The sequence below is a fragment of the Bombina bombina genome, chromosome 1, assembly GCF_027579735.1.
Source record: "Bombina bombina isolate aBomBom1 chromosome 1, aBomBom1.pri, whole genome shotgun sequence".
Lineage (NCBI taxonomy): Eukaryota > Metazoa > Chordata > Amphibia > Anura > Bombinatoridae > Bombina > Bombina bombina.
Genome location: NC_069499.1, coordinates 516,080,479 through 516,103,769, shown reverse-complemented (window position 1 = coordinate 516,103,769; position 23,291 = coordinate 516,080,479).

Here is a 23,291-nt window from a genome sequence, read left to right as displayed (position 1 = left end):
TTAGGGAGGGGAGGGGTATGGGGGGAGGGAGGGAAGACATCTGGGAGGGGGAGGGAATAGTGTAATGAGGAGCACCTCGGGGCAGTCACAGTGAGGCGCATCCTCTGGGACAGGGAGGGGTACAGTTAGAGATAGGTCACCAGCGATCAGGAACAAGGGTAATCATGGAGGCGGCCTCAGGTAAGTCTCCCAAGGTCCCCAGGTTAGGCTAAAGGTGTCTGACTGATTCCTCATCCGAAAGACATAGTCTTTCATAGATTTAATGTACTGTAGGTAGTCAACCACTGCCTGCCATCTCGGGGGCTGCTGTTTTTTCCAGTTTCTGGCTATTAGCATTTTGACCGAAGTCAACAGATAGACTAATAAGTATTTCTTATGTTTTGGTAGTTTTTTTACCCCTATATGCAGGAGGGCTAGGCCCGGGGTATCTGGGGTCGGGAGCTCTAGGGCCGTACAGGCCACACAGATTTTAGACCAAAGCGGTCGGAGTCTGTCACATGACCACCACATATGGAGCGGGGTGCCTATCTCTCCACACTCTCTCCAACATAGGGGTGAGTGTCCAGGGTACAGAGTCCGAAGCTTGGTCAGCACTAGGTGCCATCTGGTAATGATCTTAAAGTAGAGTTCATACATAGTGACGCAATGGAGTGCAGATTTAGTCATCTGTATCGCCTTAGTCCAGTCAGAGGTCGTGTAGGTAAGTCTCAATTCCGCTTCCCAGGAGATCATATGTCTCGTTTTTACGAGAGTGGGAGGCCCCAAGAGGGATCTGTAATGGGCAGTGAGGGGTTTGTATAGTTGCAGGTTCGCTTTCCATCTAACCTCCTAGAGAGTGGGTGACCTGATCTTATCGATCAGGAATCCCTATGCCTTCATAAGGGATCTGAGTCTCATAAAATCGAACTCTAGGTGGCGGGGGATATCAAACCTGACTATCATATCTTGGGATGGGAGAAGATTCTCATTTAAGTAGAAGTCGCTTAAAGAAGTGACCTCTAGGGTCTTCCAGGGGGTAAGCCGAGTGTTGGGCAACCCCTGTAGAAGTGACTCGACCGGGTGAACAGGAGAGGCGTGCGGGGCTATCAGCTGGTTGTGCCGCAATTGGAACCAGGCAAATTGGCAATTTTTAATGAGATGGTTAGAGATAGGTATTCGCATGGCAAAATGCGGGGGAACCCACATCAAATCCGAAAGGTCGACGTAAGCGGGGAGGGATGCCTGCTCCAGCTCCCTCCATCTTGTGGGGGGTAGAGCTGGTCCCCACGCTGATACCTGCGATATCATCGCCGCTTGGTGATATAGCTGGACATTGGGTAGTCCCAATCCACCTCGGTCAATCGGGCCTGGAGCGTGGCTGCCGCAACTCTCGGCCGCTTGTTGTCCCAGACATACGAGTTAAATGATGTTTGGAAGGCGCGCAGGATCCTCTCCGGTACTGGAATGGGAATACATTGCATGATGTAAGTTAACTTGGGGAGGATCATCATCTTTAGAGCAGCAATTCTGCCCATCCAAGATATTTCCTCATATTTCTTAGATCTCAATCTGGCATCAACCCCTTTTAGTAAAACAGTATAGTTTTCCTGTATCACTGTGTCTTTGACATGTGACAGGTAGACACCCAGATGTCGAATCCCGTCCCCCAACCACTTGAACGAGTAGAGTCGCTTAAGACACCTCTTCTTTGACTGGCCAATGTGGATCATGTAAGCCTCCGTTTTAGACACATTAATCTTATAATTCCATATTCTGCTAAAGGTGTCAATAGTCCCAAAGAGGGGGGGAAGTGATTCCACCGGGTTCGTTAGGAAGAGAGTGAGATCGTCAGCAAAAGAGCGCTAATTTCTGCAGTGTGTCATGGATCTGAAGACCCTGTATTCTGTGGTTTTCCCTAATTGCCTCCACAAGCGGCTCCATTACCAACGCGAAAAGGAGTGGGGACAGGGGGCACCCTGTCTGGTCCCGTTCCTGATAGCAATTTTAGGAGAGCAGAAGCCTAACCCTTTAACTACGGCCGTCAGAGAGGCGTAGAGAGCAGGGGGGGTAGCCCCATGTCTGCCGCTTCCATAAATATGTTCAATAACCTACGGGTGTTATTAGTACCCTGCCTACCCTGTATGAACCCCACTTGGTCCAAGTGGACCAGCGAGGGTAAGTGTTTGCCTAGCCTGGTCACCAGGACCTTAGCATAGACTTTCACGTCCACATTAATAAGTGAGATAGGCCGATAGCTCTCACAAAGCGTCAGATCCTTCCCCTCTTTGGGTATGGTCAGGATAGTGGCCTCTAGGAATTCAGGAAGAAAGGTCCCCGTCTCCCTAACCTCATCGTAAAGGTGAAGCAATGTAGGCGAAAGCAATTGGGCAAAGGTGCGATAGAATAAGCTTGTAAAGCCGTCTGGGCCCGGAGCCTTATGGGGTTTTAACGCTAGAATGGCTGTTTTGATTTCCTCTAGGGTGAAAGGAGCAGCCAGGTCATCCACCGAGGCTGCGTCCAGGGAGGGAAGGTCTAACTTCGCCAAGAACTGTTGGGTAGCTGTCCTACGAGTGCCCACCTCCAAAGAGTCGTTATCAAGATTATATAACGAGGTATAGTAGTCGGCAAATGCCTGTCCTATGTCTCTAGGTGAATGGACTGCGCCTGCAGCAGTAGAAATCGAGGGAATTCTGGCCTGGACCACACGGTCCCTGAGCTTACGGGCAAGCAATCTATCAGCCCTATTTCCTTTATAAAAATATAGCTGCTTAAGCTTGAGTAGATTTGCTTGAACACGGAGCTGCTCTCTCTTGTTAATTTGATCTCTGATTGTACCTACCCGATCGGCAAGGGTGGGAATAGGGGTACTTTTGTTGGCCATTTCGATCTGTCTCAGTTCCGCGTAACCAGTTCCATTTTTAACAAACCCTTACGCCTTTCCCCCGAACAGGCACTCTTAATTAAACATGGCAATACGTTTATAGCTACTTTGTGTACTGCTGTCAGACTTTGTAAATCTAGATATTGGAAGATAGTTACTAATTATGATTTTATATTATTAAACTGTTGCTACATTTATCAAATTTTTTATGTATAAAATATTTTACCAGGAAGGATACATTGAGATTTATTTCGTTTTCTAGTATGTCCTGGGTCCACAAAACATTGCATTCATACAATAGGGTACAATAAAATACAAAAACAATATTAATACACAATGTATACAAAATTTAACATAGAACAGGTAGGAAATATATAATCAAACATGACAGGTGCATTCTGTTTTGAGATATGTAGAGTGGGATCTCTTAAAGGATTTTAGGCTTGGGGAAGGTTTGAAAGTGTGCGGGAGGTTGTTCCATAATTGTGGGTCTCTGTAGGAAAAGGAGGATCGAGCTGCTTTCTTTTTGCATGGAGGCAAACTAAATAATGTGCTGGTACTGGATCGGAGGTTATAGGAGGTGGGAATAGCCGGGGAGAGCATTCTGCTCAGGTAGGGTGGGAGCTTCCCAGAAAGGCTCTTAAACACAAATTGTAGCACAAAGCGGCAGAACGAGTTATACAATGTATTAAGTTTATTAAGCTGAGTTTGCGGTGCAGGTGCGTATACTACATCCCCATAATCAATGATTGGCATCAGCATTTGCTGTACAATCTTTTCCTTTACTGTAGGGCTTAGGCAGGATTTGTTTCTGTACAGGGCACCTAGTTTTGGATTAAGTTTAGATGCAAGTTTTTCTATGTGGAGGCCAAAAGATAGATTAGGGTCTAACAACATACCCAAGTATTTGAAAGAGTGGACTGTGGTCAGTGTGCATTTTGATTTTGTTTTGATGCATAGATGGGACTTTTGTAGTTTGTGTAATTTAGGTACCATTCCAAAGATCATTGTGACAGTTTTGTCAGTGTTTAGGAAGAGTTTGTTTTTTGAGATCCACTTTTCTACCTCTGTGAACTGGTCTTGGAGCACTGCCTCAAGCTGCGGTAGATCGGATTTGCTTGCATAGGTTACTGTGTCGTCTGCGTACATGTATACAGTTGATGATTTGTCTAGTCTCTTGATGGACTTTCTGGATAATGACCAATTTTTTTTTAAATTTGGGATTCTTGGATTACATATGAGGCTTCTCAAAGGAATTCGTAACTTTGTTTTTTTTGTTTTTTAGATGAAATAGGGAGTATTATTGGATTGAATAATTAAGGGACTGGGGGACCAAACTTCAATAGGAGGGTAGGGGTGTATTTTGTCTTTCTATTCCGGGAGGGGAATAAAGGGACAGACTACTCCAGAAATGTTGGTTTAAAAAGATAATCCCTTTATTACTTATTCCCCAGATTTGCATAACCAACACTGTTATATTAATATACCTTTTACCTTTGTGATTACTTTGTATCTAAGACTCTGCAGACTGCCCCCTTATTTCAGTTCTTTTGACAAACTTGCATTTTAGCCAATCAGTGCTAACTCATAAATATCTCCACGGGAGAGAGCACTATGTTATCTGTATGGCACACATGAACCAGCACAGTCTAGCTGTAAAAAATTGTCAAAATGCACTGAGATATAAGGCAACAAGGGCTTAGAAATTAGCATAAGAGCCTAACTAGGTTAAACTTTCAATAAAGAATACCAAGAGAACAACGGAAATTTGATGATAAATATAATTTGGAAAGTTGTTTAAAATTGCACGCCCTATCTGAATCATTAAAGTTTAATTTTGACTAGACTGTCTCTTTAAACTGCTGTGCACAGCTGCAAAAGAATAGTAACTACTTGCTATGTTATTGCATTTCATCCTGTTCCTGTAGCTCTCCTGTTCTAATAGCATAAAGTGCCAGATACTGAAGCTCCGCCTCTTTGTACTGGGGGCTGCCATCTTGGAGCTCAGGTATTCTCACAGTCTGTAGCAGAAGCTGTGCACACTCACAGATCAGTCATATTGTTTACTTTTGTACAGCTGTATAATGTGCTTCGGGTTAGTGTGCATGATATATCATGTGAGCTTTATATTTTTGCAGTTTTTACAATTAGCAATGCAGCCACAGCAAAAATGTAAAGCTCCTTCTTTGTATCATGCACTCTACCCTGAAGCACAGGTCTCCATAGAGCCTACTTCATGTTCCAGTGGTGGCAACTCATGTGCTGTATCAGCAGTTTGCGGAAAAAAACGTAAGATTCCCCATTTGAAGACTTTCCATTTATTATATCTTGAACCATAGAATCTTCACAAAAGTACTAGTGCTGCTCACAGTAGAAGTTGAGAGGAAGGGAATTTTCATACTATGTTATCTTCAGGGCATCTCAAACCTTTTCCACTCGCGATCCCTTTTCGCGTGAGAATTTTTTAAGTGACCACGGGTATATAAAATAGGTATACAAATCAACATTTACTGATAATAAATCATACTCATCATACTCGCCCCTTCATGCTCATACGCCCCTCTTCCATGCTCACTCCCCTGCCCCTTCCATACTCACTTCCCTGCCCCTTCCATACTCACTCCCCTGCCCCTTCCATACTCCCCCCTTCCATGCTCACTTCCCTGCCACTTCCATACTCTCCCTTCATATTCATACTCCCCCACTTCACACTCATACTCCCCTATTCCATGCTCATACTACCCCCTTCCATGCTCATACTCCCCCCTTTCATGCTCACTGCCCCTTCTATGCTCACTCCCCTGCACCTTCCATACTCCCCCTTCATATTCAACGCCCCTCCATTCTCATACCCTCCTTCCCATGCTTGTACCCCCATCCATCTTTCAGCCAGCACCTGACACGCGGTCAGTCAGCACCTGGCAAGCGGTCAACCAACATTAGATATAGGGGTCTGGCACTGTCAGGCACACAGTCATCCAGCACCTAACACATGAACATCAGGCACATAACATAGTCTGCCTATGTCAGGCTCAGGGCCTTGCAGATTAAAGAGGTCTTGTAATATATTATAAAACAGTGAAAAAAGTGTGTTAATGCCAACATCTATGAGAACTACATACCCATTTATCCAAGGGGACCTTTGACAGGGAGCCAGTACCTTGGTACAAGTTCAATGTGAGCTGCTTTAGACGCTTCTCCTGCAAGAAGTGTCCCAGGTACCTCTGCAGCAGGTACCTGCATGTTCTCTTCTTAATGGATTCTGAGAAGGGCCAAGGTATGGCTGGCACTAAAAAATACCACACTCAGTCAATCAGAAGCACACGCAAGGTCTATTCATGTCTACACGCCATTACAGTCAGCCTTTTTGCATCTCCTCTTATTGCTCTCTGACACCCGTCTAGTCAGGTTGTTTCTTTCTCTTGCTGGCGATACCTCATTTTCACTTTCCCCATCCTTCCGGTGTTGCACAGCCTGACATTCTGTCTGCGCTACACCGGGAGGGAAGTTGCGCGGTTGCGCTGCCGCGCACCTTAGAGGGAACATGCCTGGAAGGGAAACAAAAAAAAACCACATAGGCCCGCAACCCCCACAGAAGGGCTTAAACTGTGACATTCAGCTTGTAGCCAACTAAGAGGAAGAAAGCCAAGTACAGATGAAGGAAGTGTATATTTTCAGTGCAATGGCTAAAAAAACAAAACAGATTCTGATTCTAAATAAGAAAACATTATTTAAGGAACACTTTCCAACATCAAAGGGAGGTGTGGTACTTTGTATTGAACTAGTCTGTTCCAGCAAAAGCTAGAAGGAAGTAAATCAAATAATTGTTCAGGGTTCAAATTATGCAATATTGAGTTTATCAATATTGCACTTTGTGATTTTTGTTTCCACAGGTACAATTATCACTGGACACTACCATAATTTTTTCACAATTTTTCACTAGTTTTCATTTATTTTTATTTTTATATTTTTATCTTTTGGGATTTTGGATAATAAATTTGGAACTTTGGACACAATTTCAAGATTTTTTCCTATTAGGATCTCATTCGGACACATTGGACACCTTCAGAGGACACCTATTAAGGATATCACTGTTTATAAGGACAAACACTTTGGATTATGATTTACTATTATTATTATTAATATATTTTCTAGCCACAGGTTTATTGTCCTAATTTTTGAGGAATGTGAGAAATCCACTTACTCTCAGCCTCTGTTTTTGTTTTTATTGTATATAGGGTACCCTATTTTATATATATATATATATATATATATATATATATATATATATATATATATACTGTATATATGTTACAATAAATGTATTTTTAATCCTATTTTGATTTTTTTAGTATATATAGGTACTTAAGCCTTTTTAAGGTGCTCCCTTTTTTTATATATATCGGGTTATAGATGTGAATGGGAGACAACTATATTGCATTACAATATAATGCTCAAACAACCCCTCCAAAGATTTTGCATTTATTTTTTCCAGTCTGCATTTTTGATCACTGGGCCCTAGATGTTAATACCAGGGGTGTGAAAACATATGCAAGCTGCATATTTCAGTTATTCTTTTATATATTTACTCAGAAATACCTAATTTTGTCTTTAAAGTGAAGGTAAACTTTGATGAATGAAAGCCCAGTTTTTAAAAATACTATTAAAAACAGGGACACTTTCATTCATCAAAGTTTAGAAAACAGCCATTTTGATTAAAAACGTACCTTTGTTTTTTTCACAGCCAGAGCAGCTTCCCCCACCCGGAGAGCCTCTCTTCACACGTCATCAATGACTAATCCGGCTTCTCCAATCATGGCTTTCCCCTTAGGGGAATCATTGCCTGAAGCCATGATTGGAGGAAGCCGGATTAGAGGAAGCCGGATTAGTCATTGATGATGTGTGAAGAGAGGATCTCCGTGTGATCGTCCACATAAAAACTGAGAATAAGCAGTACCAGCCTAAATATTAAAACAGATAAAATTTGATATATATGATAAAGATTCTCTATTTTCTTACTCTAATACTCACAAACCTCAAAGATGCCAACTGCACAAAATATAGAAGGTAATACCTTATTAATAAGCCCAGTGCTTAGGTAAAGAAGGGATGTGGTGGATTAACAAACAAAAAGTAGGAAAGGTTGTTTAGTGGTCAAGTTTTAAAGGGATAGTATAAACCAATTTTCATATAACTGCATGTAATATACACTACTATAAAGAAGAATATGCATAGAAACTGATATAAAATTCCAGTATAAAACCTTTTAAAAACTTACTTAGAAGCCCCCAGTTTAGCACTGTTGATAAGATTAGGCTAGGACACCCACTGAAAGGGGCTGGGAAAGAAGTAACAGGCATACACTTCCACACCCCTCCATTGGATATGACAACACCCATTATACAACCAGGAGTCTGTAGACATCAGTATACATCTAAAACCTTGTGGTATGGTTAGGAATCTGAAAATCAGCACAATATTATTAAAAAATAAGCAAATATATATATTTTTTTTACAAAAAAACTCCCAGAAAGGCTATAAATGGATAATCTATAAAACATTTATGCAAAAAAAATCTAGTGTACAATATCCCTTTAATAGTAACCCTGCAGGTGGTGTATTTAGATCTCCTGCTGCCATAGACTCATGAAGACTGACACTAGGGATAGGTGAACGAACGTTTTACAACATTTGAAAAAAATATTTCTAATACTATCTTTAAATGTAATATTCTATTCGAATTATGCAATATTCAAATTTGAAAAATATGAATCAATATATTTGTAATAGTATTTCTAATGCTCTCTTTAAATTAAATAGTAAAATTAAGCAATATTCAAAATAGAAAAATTTAAATCAACAAATTTGTATCTATTATGTATCATTTTACTTAATTTCCTACCACGTGAACTATTGAACTTCTGAATAGTATTTGTAAAACCAAATGTTACATTAAAAATTTCAAATGTGGATATTCAATCTAATTATGAAAATTTTAAAACAAAAGCAACATTTGGAAACCGAAAATAACAATTGATTACTAAATTGTATTTCTGGCACATACAAAACATATTCCATTATCTACTAGAGAACTACTTCTGCCATGGCAAGGAATAGGTTACTGGAGCAACTAATATCACAAGACCTTTGTTTCAAAGATGATTTAAGTAAATAGTTACATTGAAATAAATGTTTATTGAACTACAGTTCTTTAATTAGGCAAACAGATTTTATTTTTAGGATCTTATTATTGAGAGAAGAAGAAAAAAGTGCAGTTTTTTCATAAAAAAAAATCCAGTATAAAATATATGTCTGGTACTAGATAAACACTTTTGAATCTCTACAATGGAAACACACCTACATATAACACAGAAACAGCCAAAGAAAATGTGTGCATTAAATTTTTTATCTAGATTACAGTCTAATAGAGAAGACCTCTGTGTTTATACCACTGCTTATCTAAAACACTTGAGGCGAGATCACATATATGGTGCAGGCTTCAGTGCAAACGCTGAAACCCGTGCCATCCGTAATTTCACCTCGCACATCGGGGAATCCAATAAACCCTGCCAGCATTTCATAAAGTGCAGTAAATTGGATAAACTAGAAATGTCCAGAAATGTGCGTAAATACACCTTTCCTGGAGTCGCCAGTGACTTACGGCACTTTAGAAACTGCCAGCGGCTAAGATTAAAAAAAATGTTATATCTCTCGTAAAAGTCTAACCCATTTCCCAAAAATAAACCCCACGTAAAAACCCCTATATCCGCAATCACCCCACATCGCAACAAATAATAAAAGTATTAACCCCTAAACCGTCAACCCCCTACAACGCAATATGTCTAATTAAATTATTAACCCCTAATCCGCCATTCACCCACATTGCGATGTACCTAATAAATGTATTAACCCTTAATCTGCCATTCACCCAGATCGCAAATAACCTAATTAAACTATTAACCCCTAATCCGCCATTAACCCACATGGCAATTAATCTAATTAATCTATTAACCCCTAAACCACCAAACCCCCACAACACAATTAACCTAAATAAATTACTAAACCCCCTAACCTAACACCCCCTAAATTAACCCCAATTACCTAAATTAAAAAATACTAAGGTTCAATTAAAATAAAAAAACCTAACAATACTTTAAAAATAAAAAAAACAGTTTCAATTAATCTAAAATTGCATAAAATAAAAAAGTCTAACATTACATAAAATAATTAACCAAATTATCAAAAACAAAAAAATTAAACCTAATCCCTATGAAAATAAAAAAGCCACCCAAAATAAAAACACCCCCTAATCTAATACTGAACTACCAATAGCCCTTAAAAGGGCCTTTTGTAGGGCATTGCTCTAAGTTAAATAGCTCTTTTACCTTTAAAAAAAACTAAGTTCCCCTTAACAGTAAAAGCCCCCACCCTCCAAACCCCCCAAAATAAAAAAAACTAACACTAAAAAATCCTAAACTACCCATTGCCCCTAAAGGGGAATTTGTATGGGCATTGCCCTTAAAAGGGAATTCATCTCTTTTACTGCCCTTTAAAGGGCCTTCGCTTTTTTTCCGATCATAAAATCCCTAATTTCAAGGAGTTACGGTGCTCACATTTTCAGCGCAAGGCTTTCTGCACCTGCCTATGTGTGGCGAGGTGAAAAAGGAGTAAAATTTCTCAATTTTTGCCACATAAATCCTTGCACTGAATATAAGATACCAACTTGCAACGCGGTTCTATGTTAGCTTATGGGAGTAAAATAAGCGGATGACGGGTGAAATATACGCGCCGCATATATATGCGGCACAGTATCTGTGATAGCAAACCTGGACTAAACACCGGCGTTGCCACCTTTATGTAATCTTGCCCCTCATGTGGCTGCATAAAGGGACATTAATCTGTGGAGGAACCATGTATATCTGGTCACACAGTAAAGGAGACAAATCAAAGATTGAGAAGAGTATTTTAATGGGTGCATCCTATGATTGCAAAACAATGTAAATTTTGCTAACACAATTAGAAATTTAAATGCTTATAGAATATTTATTTTGTATGCAGTTGTTTAGCCATGATGTGATGAATTTCTGATGCCTTTATAGAAAAAAAAAACCATAATTTATGCTTACCTGATAAATTTATTTCTCTTGTAGTGCATCCAGTCCACGGATCATCCATTACTTGTGGGATATTCTCCTTCCCAACAGGAAGTTGCAAGAGGATCACCCACAGCAGAGCTGCTATATAGCTCCTCCCCTCACTGCCATATCCAGTCATTCGACCGAAACAAGACGAGAAAGGAGAAACCATAGGGTGCAGTGGTGACTGTAGTTTAATTAAAATTTAGACCTGCCTTAAAAGGACAGGACGGGCCGTGGACTGGATACACTACAAGAGAAATAAATTTATCAGGTAAGCATAAATTATGTTTTCTCTTGTTAAGTGTATCCAGTCCACGGATCATCCATTACTTGTGGGATACCAATACCAAAGCTAAAGTACACGGATGATGGGAGGGACAAGGCAGGAACTTAAACGGAAGGAACCACTGCCTGTAGAACCTTTCTCCCAAAAACAGCCTCCGAAGAAGCAAAAGTGTCAAATTTGTAAAATTTTGAAAAGGTGTGAAGCGAAGACCAAGTCGCAGCCTTGCAAATCTGTTCAACAGAGGCCTCATTTTTAAAGGCCCAGGTGGAAGCCACAGCTCTAGTAGAATGAGCTGTAATCCTTTCAGGGGGCTGCTGTCCAGCAGTCTCATAGGCTAAGCGTATTATGCTCCAAAGCCAAAAGGAGAGAGAGGTTGCCGAAGCTTTTTGACCTCTCCTCTGTCCAGAGAGGGCAGATGTTTGACGAAAATCTTTAGTAGCCTGTAAGTAAAACTTCAAGGCACGGACTATGTCCAGATTATGCAAAAGACGTTCCTTCTTTGAAGAAGGATTAGGACACAATGATGGAACAACAATCTCTTGATTGATATTCCTGTTAGAAACCACCTTAGGTAAAAACCCAGGTTTGGTACGCAGAACTACCTTGTCTGAATGAAATATCAGATAAGGAGAATCACAATGTAAGGCAGATAACTCAGAGACTCTTCGAGCCGAGGAAATAGCCATCAAAAACAGAACTTTCCAAGATAAAAGTTTAATATCAATGGAATGAAGGGGTTCAAACGGAACTCCCTGAAGAACTTTAAGAACCAAGTTTAAGCTCCACGGGGGAGGAACAGTTTTAAACACAGGCTTAATCCTAACCAAAGCCTGACAAAATGCCTGGACGTCTGGAACTTCTGCCAGACGCTTGTGCAAAAGAATAGACAGAGCAGAGATCTGTCCTTTTAAAGAACTAGCTGATAAGCCTTTGTCCAAACCCTCTTGGAGAAAGGACAATATCCTAGGAATCCTAACCTTACTCCATGAGTAACTCTTGGATTCACACCAATAAAGATATTTACGCCATATCTTATGGTAGATTTTCCTGGTGACTGGCTTCCGAGCCTGTATTAAAGTATCAATGACTGACTCGGAGAAGCCACGCCTTGATAGAATCAAGCGTTCAATCTCCATGCAGTCAGTCTCAGAGAAATTAGGTTTGGATGATTGAAAGGACCTTTTATTAGAAGGTCCTGCCTCAGAGGCAGAGTCCATGGTGGAAGAGCTGACATGTCCACTAGGTCTGCATACCAGGTCCTGCGTGGCCACGCAGGCGCTATCAGAATCACCGATGCTCTCTCCTGTTTGATTTTGGCAATCAGTCGAGGGAGCAGAGGAAACGGTGGAAACACATAAGCCAGGTTGAAGAACCAAGGAGCTGCTAGAGCATCTATCAGCGTTGCTCCCGGGTCCCTGGACCTGGATCCGTAACAAGAAAGCTTGGAGTTCTGGCGAGACGCCATGAGATCCAGTTCTGGTTTGCCCCAACGATGGACCAGTTGAGCAAACACCTCCGGATGGAGTGCCCACTCCCCCAGGTGAAAAGTCTGACGACTTAGAAAATCCGCCTCCCAGTTCTCTACGCCTGGGATGTGGATCGCTGACAGGTGGCAAGAGTGAGACTCTGCCCAGCGAATTATCTTTGAGACTTCTAACATCGCTAGGGAACTCCTGGTTCCCCCTTGATGGTTGATGTAAGCCACAGTCGTGATGTTGTCCGACTGAAATCTGATGAACCTCAGGGTTGCTAACTGAGGCCAAGCTAGAAGAGCATTGAATATTGCTCTTAACTCCAGAATATTTATTGGGAGGAGTTTCTCCTCCTGAGTCCACGATCCCTGAGCCTTCAGGGAGTTCCAGACTGCTCCCCAACCTAGAAGGCTGGCATCTGTTGTTACAATCGTCCAATCTGGCCTGCGAAAGGTCATACCCTTGGACAGATGGACCCGAGATAGCCACCAGAGAAGAGAATCTCTGGTCTCTTGATCCAGATTTAGTAGAGGGGACAAATCTGAGTAATCCCCATTCCACTGACTTAGCATGCATAATTGCAGCAGTCTGAGATGCAGGCGCACAAATGGCACTATGTCCATTGCCGCTACCATTAAGCCGATTACTTCCATGCACTGAGCCACTGACGGGCGTGGAATGGAATGAAGGACACGGCAAGCATTTAGAAGTTTTGATAACCTGGACTCCGTCAGGTAAATTTTCATCTCTATAGAATCTATAAGAGTCCCTAGGAAGGAGACTCTTGTGAGTGGGGATAGAGAACTCTTTTCCACGTTCACTTTCCACCCATGCGACCTCAGAAATGCCAGAACTATCTCTGTATGAGACTTGGCAATTTGAAAGCTTGACGCCTGTATCAGGATGTCGTCTAGATACGGAGCCACCACTATGCCTCGCGGTCTTAGAACCGCCAGAAGTGAGCCCAGAACCTTTGTAAAAATTCTCAGGGCTGTGGCCAACCCGAAGGGAAGAGCTACAAATTGGTAATGCCTGTCTAGAAAGTCAAACCTTAGGAACCGATGATGATCTTTGTGAATCGGTATGTGAAGGTAGGCATCCTTTAAGTCCACTGTGGTCATGTACTGACCCTCTTGGATCATGGGTAGGATGGTCCGAATAGTTTCCATTTTGAATGATGGAACTCTGAGGAATTTGTTTAAGATCTTTAGATCCAAGATTGGTCTGAAGGTTCCCTCTTTCTTGGGAACCACAAACAGATTTTAATAAAACCCCTGTCCTTGTTCCGTCCGCGGAACTGGATGGATCACTCCCATTACTAGGAGGTCTTGCACACAGCTTAGGAATGCCTCTTTCTTTATCTGGTTTGCTGATAACCTTGAAAGATGAAATCTCCCTTGTGGAGGAGAAGCTTTGAAGTCCAGAAGATATCCCTGAGATATGATCTCCAACGCCCAGGGATCCTGAACATCTCTTGCCCACGCCTGGGCGAAGAGAGAAAGTCTGCCCCCCACTAGATCCGTTTCCGGATAGGGGGCCGTTCCTTCATGCTGTCTTGGGGGCAGCAGCAGGCTTTCTGGCCTGCTTGCCCTTGTTCCAGGACTGGTTAGGTTTCCAGGCCTGTCTGGAATGAGCAACAGTTCCCTCTTGTTTTGAAGCGGAGGAAGTTGATGTTGCTCCTGCCTTGAAATTTCGAAAGGCACGAAAATTAGACTGTTTGGCCTTTGATTTGGCCCTGTCCTGAGGAAGGGTATGACCCTTGCCTCCAGTAATGTCAGCAATAATTTCCTTCAAGCCTGGCCCGAATAAGGTCTGCCCCTTGAAATGTTGAGTATTTAGACTTTGAAGTCACGTCAGCTGACCAGGATTTGAGCCATAGCACCCTACGCGCCTGGATGACGAATCCAGAATTCTTAGCCGTTAGTTTAGTCAAATGAACAATGGCATCAGAAACAAATGAGTTAGCTAGCTTAAGCGTTCTAAGCTTGTCAATAATTTCATTCAATGGAGCTGTATGGATGGCCTCTTCCAGGGCCTCAAACCAGAATGCCGCCGCAGCAGTGACAGGCGCAATGCATGCAAGGGGCTGTAAAATAAAACCTTGTTGAATAAACATTTTCTTAAGGTAACCCTCCAATTTTTTATCCATTGGATCTGAAAAAGCACAACTGTCCTCAACTGCTTTGCTAAAGTAGTGGATCTGCTCCCTCCACCTTAGGGACCGTCTGCCATAAGTCCCTTGTAGTGGCGTCTATTGGAAACATTTTTCTAAATATAGGAGGTGGGGAAAAGGGCACACCGGGTCTATCCCACTCCTTGCTAATAATTTCTGTAAGTCTTTTAGGTATAGGAAAAATGTCAGTACACACCGGCACCGCATAGTATCTATCCAGCCTACACAATTTCTCTGGAATTGCAACTGTGTTACAGTCATTCAGAGCAGCTAATACCTCCCCAAGCAATACACGGAGGTTCTCAAGCTTAAATTTAAAATTAGAAATCTCTGAATCAGGTTTCCCCGAGTCAGAGATGTCACCCACAGACTGAAGCTCTCCGTCCTCATGTTCTGCATACTGTGACGCAGTATCAGACATGGCTCTAACAGCATTTGCGCGCTCTGTATCTCTCCTAACCCCAGAGCTATCGCGCTTGCCTCTTAATTCAGGCAATCTAGATAATACCTCTGACAGGGTATTATTCATGATTGCAGCCATGTCCTGCAAGGTAATCGCTATGGGCATCCCTGATGTAATTGGCGCCATATTAGCGTGTGTCCCCTGAGCGGGAGGCGAAGGGTCTGACACGTGGGGAGAGTTAGTCGGCATAACTTCCCCCTCGACAGAACCCTCTGGTGATAATTCTTTTATAGATAAAGACTGATCTTTACTGTTTAAGGTGAAATCAATACATTTAGTACACATTCTCCTATGGGGCTCCACCATGGCTTTCAAACATAATGAACAAGTAGGTTCCTTTGTGTCAGACATGTTTAAACAGACTAGCAATGAGACTAGCAAGCTTGGAAAACACTTTAAAACAAGTTTACAAGCAATATAAAAAACGTTACTGCGCCTTTAAGAAACACAAATTTTCCCAAATTTTGAAATAACAGTGAAAAAATGCAGTTACACTAACGAAATTTTTACAGTGTATGTAATAAGTTAGCAGAGCATTGCACCCACTTGCAAATGGATGATTAACCCCTTAATACCAAAAACGGAATAACAAATGACAAAAACGTTTTTTAAACAGTCACAACAACTGCCACAGCTCTACTGTGGCTTTTTACCTCCCTCAATACGACTTTTGAAGCCTTTTGAGCCCTTCAGAGAAGTCCTGGATCATGCAGGAAGAAGCTGGATGTCTGTGTCTGTAATTTTTGCTGTGCAAAAAAACGCCAAAATAGGCTCCTCCCACTCATATTACAACAGTGGGAAGCCTCAGGGAACTGTTTCTAGGCAAAATTAAAGCCAGCCATGTGGAAAAAAACTAGGCCCCAATGAGTTTTATCGCCAAACATATGTAAAAAATGATTAAACATGCCAGCAAACGTTTTAAAATACACTTTTATAAGAGTATGTATCTCTATTAATAAGCCTGATACCAGTCGCTATCACTGCATTTAAGGCTTTACTTACATTACTTCGGTATCAGCAGCATTTTCTAGCAAATTCCATCCCTAGAAAAATATTTTAACTGCACATACCTTATTACAGGAAAACCTGCACGCTATTCCCCCTCTGAAGTTACCTCACTCCTTCTGCTAAGATCATAGAAAACGCAGGCAGATTCTTCTTCTAAATACTGCCTGAGATAAGCAGTACACTCCGGTACCATTTAAAAATAACAAACTTTTGATTGAAGAAATAAACTAAGTATAAAACACCACAGTCCTCTTACGACCTCCATCTTAGTTGAGAGTTGCAAGAGAATGACTGGGTATGGCAGTGAGGGGAGGAGCTATATAGCAGTTCTGCTGTGGGTGATCATCTTGCAACTTCCTGTTGTGAAGGAGAATATCCCACAAGTAATGGATGATCTGTGGACTGGATACACTTAACAAGAGAAAAATACTTTAATGTCCCTTAAAGGTAAAACACACTTCTCTCAGGAGAGCTCCTATATAGATAGAATTGTGGAAAGAGCAACGGGATATGGGAATGTGGGAGAAAATGAAAGAATATCCAATAGACATTTTAAAGGGCAATGCTAATCTGTTTGGAATAGTGACAGTGCAGCATGCTGGCCCTTTATATGTACTAGGGATATAAAAAGTCTGTTTCATTGTTGTAAATAAAAGCACTAAGCAGTGGGTTATACTTAAAGGGACACTGAACCCACATTTTTTATTTTGTGATTCAGATAGAGCATGCAATTTTAAGCAACTTTCTACTTTATTCCTATTATCAAATTTTCTTCATTCTCTTTGTATCTTTATTTGAAAGCAAGAAATTGCAAAGACATTTTACAAGCCTGTCACCTAACATCAGACTCCAGATTTGCAAAGACATTTTACAAGCCACACACCTATCATCAGACTCCAGATTTGCAAAGACATGTTACAAGGTAATTCACCTGACTGGCCTCTCTCCAATCAAGATACTGAGTGCGATTATATCTTATTTCTGTTGGGCTATCATGGAATTATTTTTAAATCTCATTGTAATATTCCAATCTTTTTTTCTCCAATCTTTGTTTCCAAACTTTTTCTCCCCCTCTGCTGTGTCTCAAACCCCTCCTGCCATGTTTACCCTTCTTTCTCTTTCCACAGCCTCACACCTAACATCAGACTCCAGATTTGCAAAGACATTTTACAAGCCTCTCACCTAACATCAGACTCCAGATTTACAAGCACTAGCCCTCCAATCCCTTCCCGCCACCACCCACCCTATTGTTTACCTTAATATTTACACATGTTCTAACATTAATTATGTGCAGCTGTCACTAATAATCCAGGATAGTGAAACCACTTCAGACTCACAGCCTTCGTACTGACATTTTACCACATTCGTTTACACTTTTCCAAACCTCACTTGCTCAGTCACCACACACTTACACCCCCCCCATGCCATCACTCGCTCTCAGTTGACTCTGCCTTATATCAGACATATTTTCTTTCTCCCTTACCTTCTGTGTCCATTCCCTCTCCTTTAGATTGTAAGATTGAGAGCCTTTCTACCTGTAGACCACTTTGTATTTAAAGTTAACTACTACTGATGCTTAAGGGCAGGGCATTCCTCTCCTTTTGTATAACTGGATTAATGGACCTACAACTGTTATTTACCCTACTGTACTTGTTTGTGTATTACTGTATCCCTGTAATGTTTTTATATTCTTTGTATATTGCTGCGTAATCTGCTGGCGCTTTATAAATAAATGATAATAATAAAAATAATAAGGAAGTAAGTTTAGATGCCAGCCCATTTTTGGTGAACAACCTGGGTTGTTCTTGCTGATTGGTGGATAAATTCAGCCACCAATAAACAAGTACTGTCCAGGGTTTTGAACAAAAAAAAACAGAATTTATGCTTACCTGATAAATTACTTTCTCCAACGGTGTGTCCGGTCCACGGCGTCATCCTTACTTGTGGGAATATCTCTTCCCCAACAGGAAATGGCAAAGAGTCCCAGCAAAGCTGGCCATATAGTCCCTCCTAGGCTCCGCCCACCCCAGTCATTCGACCGACGGACAGGAGGAAAAATATAGGAGAAACCATATGGTACCGTGGTGACAGTAGTTAGAGAAAATAATTCATCAGACCTGATTAAAAAACCAGGGCGGGCCGTGGACCAGACACACCGTTGGAGAAAGTAATTTATCAGGTAAGCATAAATTCTGTTTTCTCCAACATTGGTGTGTCCGGTCCATGGCGTCATCCTTACTTGTGGGAACCAATACCAAAGCTTTAGGACACGGATGAAGGGAGGGAGCAAATCAGGTTACCTAAACAGAAGGCACCACGGCTTGCAAAACCTTTCTCCCAAAAATAGCCTCCGAAGAAGCAAAAGTATCAAATTTGTAAAATTTGGCAAAAGTGTGCAGTGAAGACCAAGTCGCTGCCTTACATATCTGATCAACATGTGGAAGCCACAGCCCTAGTGGAGTGAGCTGTGATTCTTTCAGGAGGCTGCCGTCTGGCAGTCTCGTAAGCCAATCGGATGATGCTTTTAAGCCAAAAGGAAAGAGAGGTAGAAGTCGCCTTTTGACCTCTCCTTTTACCAGAATAGACGACAAACAGAGAAGATGTTTGTCTGAAATCTTTTGTAGCTTCTAAATAGAATTTTAGAGCACGGACTACGTCCAAATTGTGTAACAAACGTTCCTTCTTTGAAACTGGATTCGGACACAAAGAAGGTACAACTATCTCCTGGTTAATATTTTTGTTAGAAACAACCTTTGGAAGAAAACCAGGCTTAGTACGCAAAACCACCTTATTTGCATGGAACACCAGATAGGGTGGAGCACACTGCAGAGCAGATAACTCTGAAACTCTTCTAACAGAAGAAATAGCAACCAAAAACAAAACTTTCCAAGATAACAACTTAATATCTATGGAATGTAGAGGTTCAAACGGAACCCCTTGAAGAACTGAAAGAACTAAATTTAAACTCCAGGGATGAGTCAAAGGTCTGTAAACAGGCTTGATCCTAACCAGAGCCTGAACAAATGCTTGAACATCTGGCATAGCTGCCAGTCGTTTGTGTAGTAAGACAGATAAAGCAGAAATCTGTCCCTTTAGAGAACTCGCAGATAATCCTTTATCCAAACCTTCTTGCAGAAAGGAAAGAATCTTAGGAATTTTTATCTTATTCCAAGGTAATCCCTTGGATTCACACCAGCAGATATATCTTTTCCATATCTTATGGTAAATCTTTCTAGTTACCGGTTTTCTGGCCTGAACCAGAGTATCAATCACAGAATCTGAAAACCCACGCTTTGATAGAATCAAGCGTTCAATCTCCAAGCCGTCAGCTGGAGGGAGACCAGATTTGGATGTTCGAATGGACCCTGAACAAGAAGGTCCCGTCTCAAAGGTAGCTTCCATGGTGGAACCGATGACATATTCACCAGGTCTGCATACCAAGTCCTGCGTGGCCACGCAGGGGCTATCAAGATCACAGAGGCCCTCTCCTGTTTGATCCTGGCTACCAGCCTGGGAATGAGAGGAAACGGTGGAAACACATAAGCTAGGTTGAAGGTCCAAGGCGCTACTAGTGCATCCACTAGAGTCGCCTTGGGATCCCTGGATCTGGACCCGTAGCAAGGAACCTTGAAGTTCTGACGAGACGCCATCAGATCCATGTCTGGAATGCCCCATAATTGAGTCAATTGGGCAAAAATCTCCGGGTGGAGTTCCCACTCCCCCGGAAGGAATGTCTGACGACTCAGATAATCCGCTTCCCAGTTTTCCACACCTGGGATGTGGATCGCAGATAGATGGCAGGAGTGATTCTCCGCCCATTGTATTATTTTGGTTACTTCTTTCATCGCCAGGGAACTCCTTGTTCCCCCCTGATGATTGATATACGCAACAGTCGTCATGTTGTCTGATTGGAATCTTATGAATCTGGCCTTTGCAAGCTGAGGCCAAGCCCTGAGAGCATTGAATATCGCTCTTAGTTCCAGAATGTTTATCGGGAGAAGAGACTCTTCCCGAGACCATAGTCCCTGAGCTTTCAGGGATTCCCAGACCGCACCCCAGCCCACTAGACTGGCGTCGGTCGTGACAATAACCCACTCTGGTCTGCGGAAGCTCATTCCCTGGGATAGGTGGTCCAGGAATATCCACCAAAGGAGTGAATCTCTGGTCTTCTGATCTACTTGAATCACTGGAGACAAGTTTGTATAGTCCCCATTCCACTGTTTCAGCATGCACAGTTGTAATGGTCTTAGATGAATTCACGCAAAAGGAACTATGTCCATTGCTGCAACCATCAGCCCTACTACTTCCATGCACTGAGCTATGGAAGGACGTGGAACAGAATGAAGAACTTGACAAGCGCTTAGAAGTTTTGACTTTCTGACATCTGTCAGAAAGATCCTCATTTCTAAGGAATCTATTATTGTTCCCAAGAAGGGAACTCTTGTTGACGGAGACAGAGAACTTTTTTCTATGTTCACTTTCCATCCGTGAGATCTGAGAAAGGCCAGAACGATGTCTGTATGAGCCTTTGATTTTGAAAGGGACGACGCTTGTATTAGAATGTCGTCCAAGTATGGTACTACTGCAATGCCCCTCGGTCTTAGAACCGCTAGAAGGGACCCGAGTACCTTTGTGAAAATCCTTGGAGCCGTGGCTAATCCGAATGGGAGGGCCACAAACTGGTAATGTTTGACCAGAAAGGCGAACCTTAGGAACTGATGATGTTCTTTGTGGATAGGAATATGTAGGTACGCATCCTTTAGATCCACGGTAGTAATAAATTGACCTTCCTGGATAGTGGGTAGAATCGTTCGAATGGTTTCCATTTTGAACGATGGTACCCTGAGAAATTTGTTTAGGATCTTTAAATCCAGAATTGGTCTGAAAGTTCCCTCTTTTTTGGGAACCACGAACAGATTTGAGTAAAATCCCATTCCTTGTTCCGTCATTGGAACTGGGTGTATCACTCCCATCTTTAACAGGTCTTCTACACAATGTAAGAACGCCTGTCTCTTTATTTGGTTTGAGGATAAGTGAGGCATGTGGAACCTTCCCCTTGGAGGTAGTTCCTTGAATTCCAGAAGATAACCCTGAGAAACTATTTCTAGCGCCCAGGGATCCTGAACATCTCTTGGCCAAGCCTGAGCAAAGAGAGAGAGAGTCTGCCCCCCACTAGATCCGGTCCCGGATCGGGGGCTACTCCTTCATGCTGTTTTGTTAGCGCTAGCAGGCTTCTTGGTCTGCTTACCCTTGTTCCAGCCTTGCATCGGTTTCCTGGCTGTTTTGGACTGTGAGGCATTACCCTCTTGCTTAGAGGATGCAGAATTAGAAACCGGTCAGTTCCTGAAATTACGAAAGGAACGAAAATTAGACATATTCTTGGCCTTGAAAGGCCTATCTTGTGGGAGGGCGTGACCCTTTCCCCCAGTGATGTCTGAGATAATCTCTTTCAATTCTGGTCCAAAGAGAGTTTTACCCTTGAAAGGGATGTTAAGCAATTTTGTCTTGGATGATACATCCGCTGACCAAGACTTTAGCCAAAGCGCTCTGCGTGCCACAATTGCAAACCCTGAATTGTTCGCCGCTAATCTAGCTAATTGCAAAGCGGCATCTAAAATAAAATAGTTAGCCAACTTAAGTGCGTGAACTCTGTCCATAACCTCCTCATATGGAGTCTCTCTACTGAGCGACTTTTCTAGTTCCTCGAACCAGAACCACGCTGCTGTAGTGACAGGAACAATGCACGAAATGAGTTGTAGAAGGTAACCTTGCTGTACAAAAATCTTTTTAAGCAAACCTTCCAATTTTTTATCCATAGGATCTGTGAAAGCACAACTATCCTCGATAGGAATAGTACTGCGCTTGTTTAGAGTAGAAACTGCCCCCTCGACCTTAGGGACTGTCTGCCATAAGTCCTTTCTGGGGTCGACCATAGGAAATAATTTCTTAAATATAGGAGGGGGAACAAAAGGTATGCCGGGCTTCTCCCACTCCTTATTCACTATGTCCGCCACCCACTTGGGTATAGGAAAAGCGTTGGGGTGCACCGGAACCTCTAGGAACTTGTCCATCTTGCATAATTTTTCTGGAATGACCAAGTTGTCACAATCATCCAGAGTAGATAACACCTCCTTAAGCAGAGCGCGGAGATGTTCTAATTTAAATTTAAATGTCACAACATCAGGTTCAGCCTGTTGAGAAATTTTTCCTGAATCTGAAATTTCCCCATCTGACAAAACCTCCCTCATGGCCCCTTCAGATTGGTGTGAGGGTATGACAGAACAATTATCATCAGCGCCCTCCTGCTCTTCAGTGTTTAAAACAGAGCAATCACGCTTTCTCTGATATGCAGACATTTTGGATAAAATATTTGCTATGGAGTTATCCATTACAGCCGTCAATTGTTGCATGGTAATAAGCATTGGCGCGCTAGAAGTACTAGGGGCCTCCTGCATGGGCAAAACTGGCGTAGACACAGAAGGAGATGATGTAGAACCATGTCTACTCCCTTCATCTGAGGAATCATCTTGGGCAATTTCATTATCTGTGGCAGTACTGTCCTTACTTTGTTTGGACGCTTTGGCACAATTATCACACAATTTTGAATGGGGAGACACATTGGCTTTCATACATATAGAACATAGCTTATCTGAAGGCACAGACATGTTAAACAGGCTTACTTGTCAATAAGGCACAAAAACCGTTTTAAAACAAAACCGTTACTGTCTCTTTAAATTTTAAACAGAGCACACTTTATTACTGAATATGTGAAAAAATATGAAGGAATTGTTCAAAATTTACCAAAATTTCACCACAGTGTCTTAAAGCATTAAAAGTATTGCACACCAATTTTCAGAGCTTTAACCCTTAAAATAACGAAACCGGAGCCGG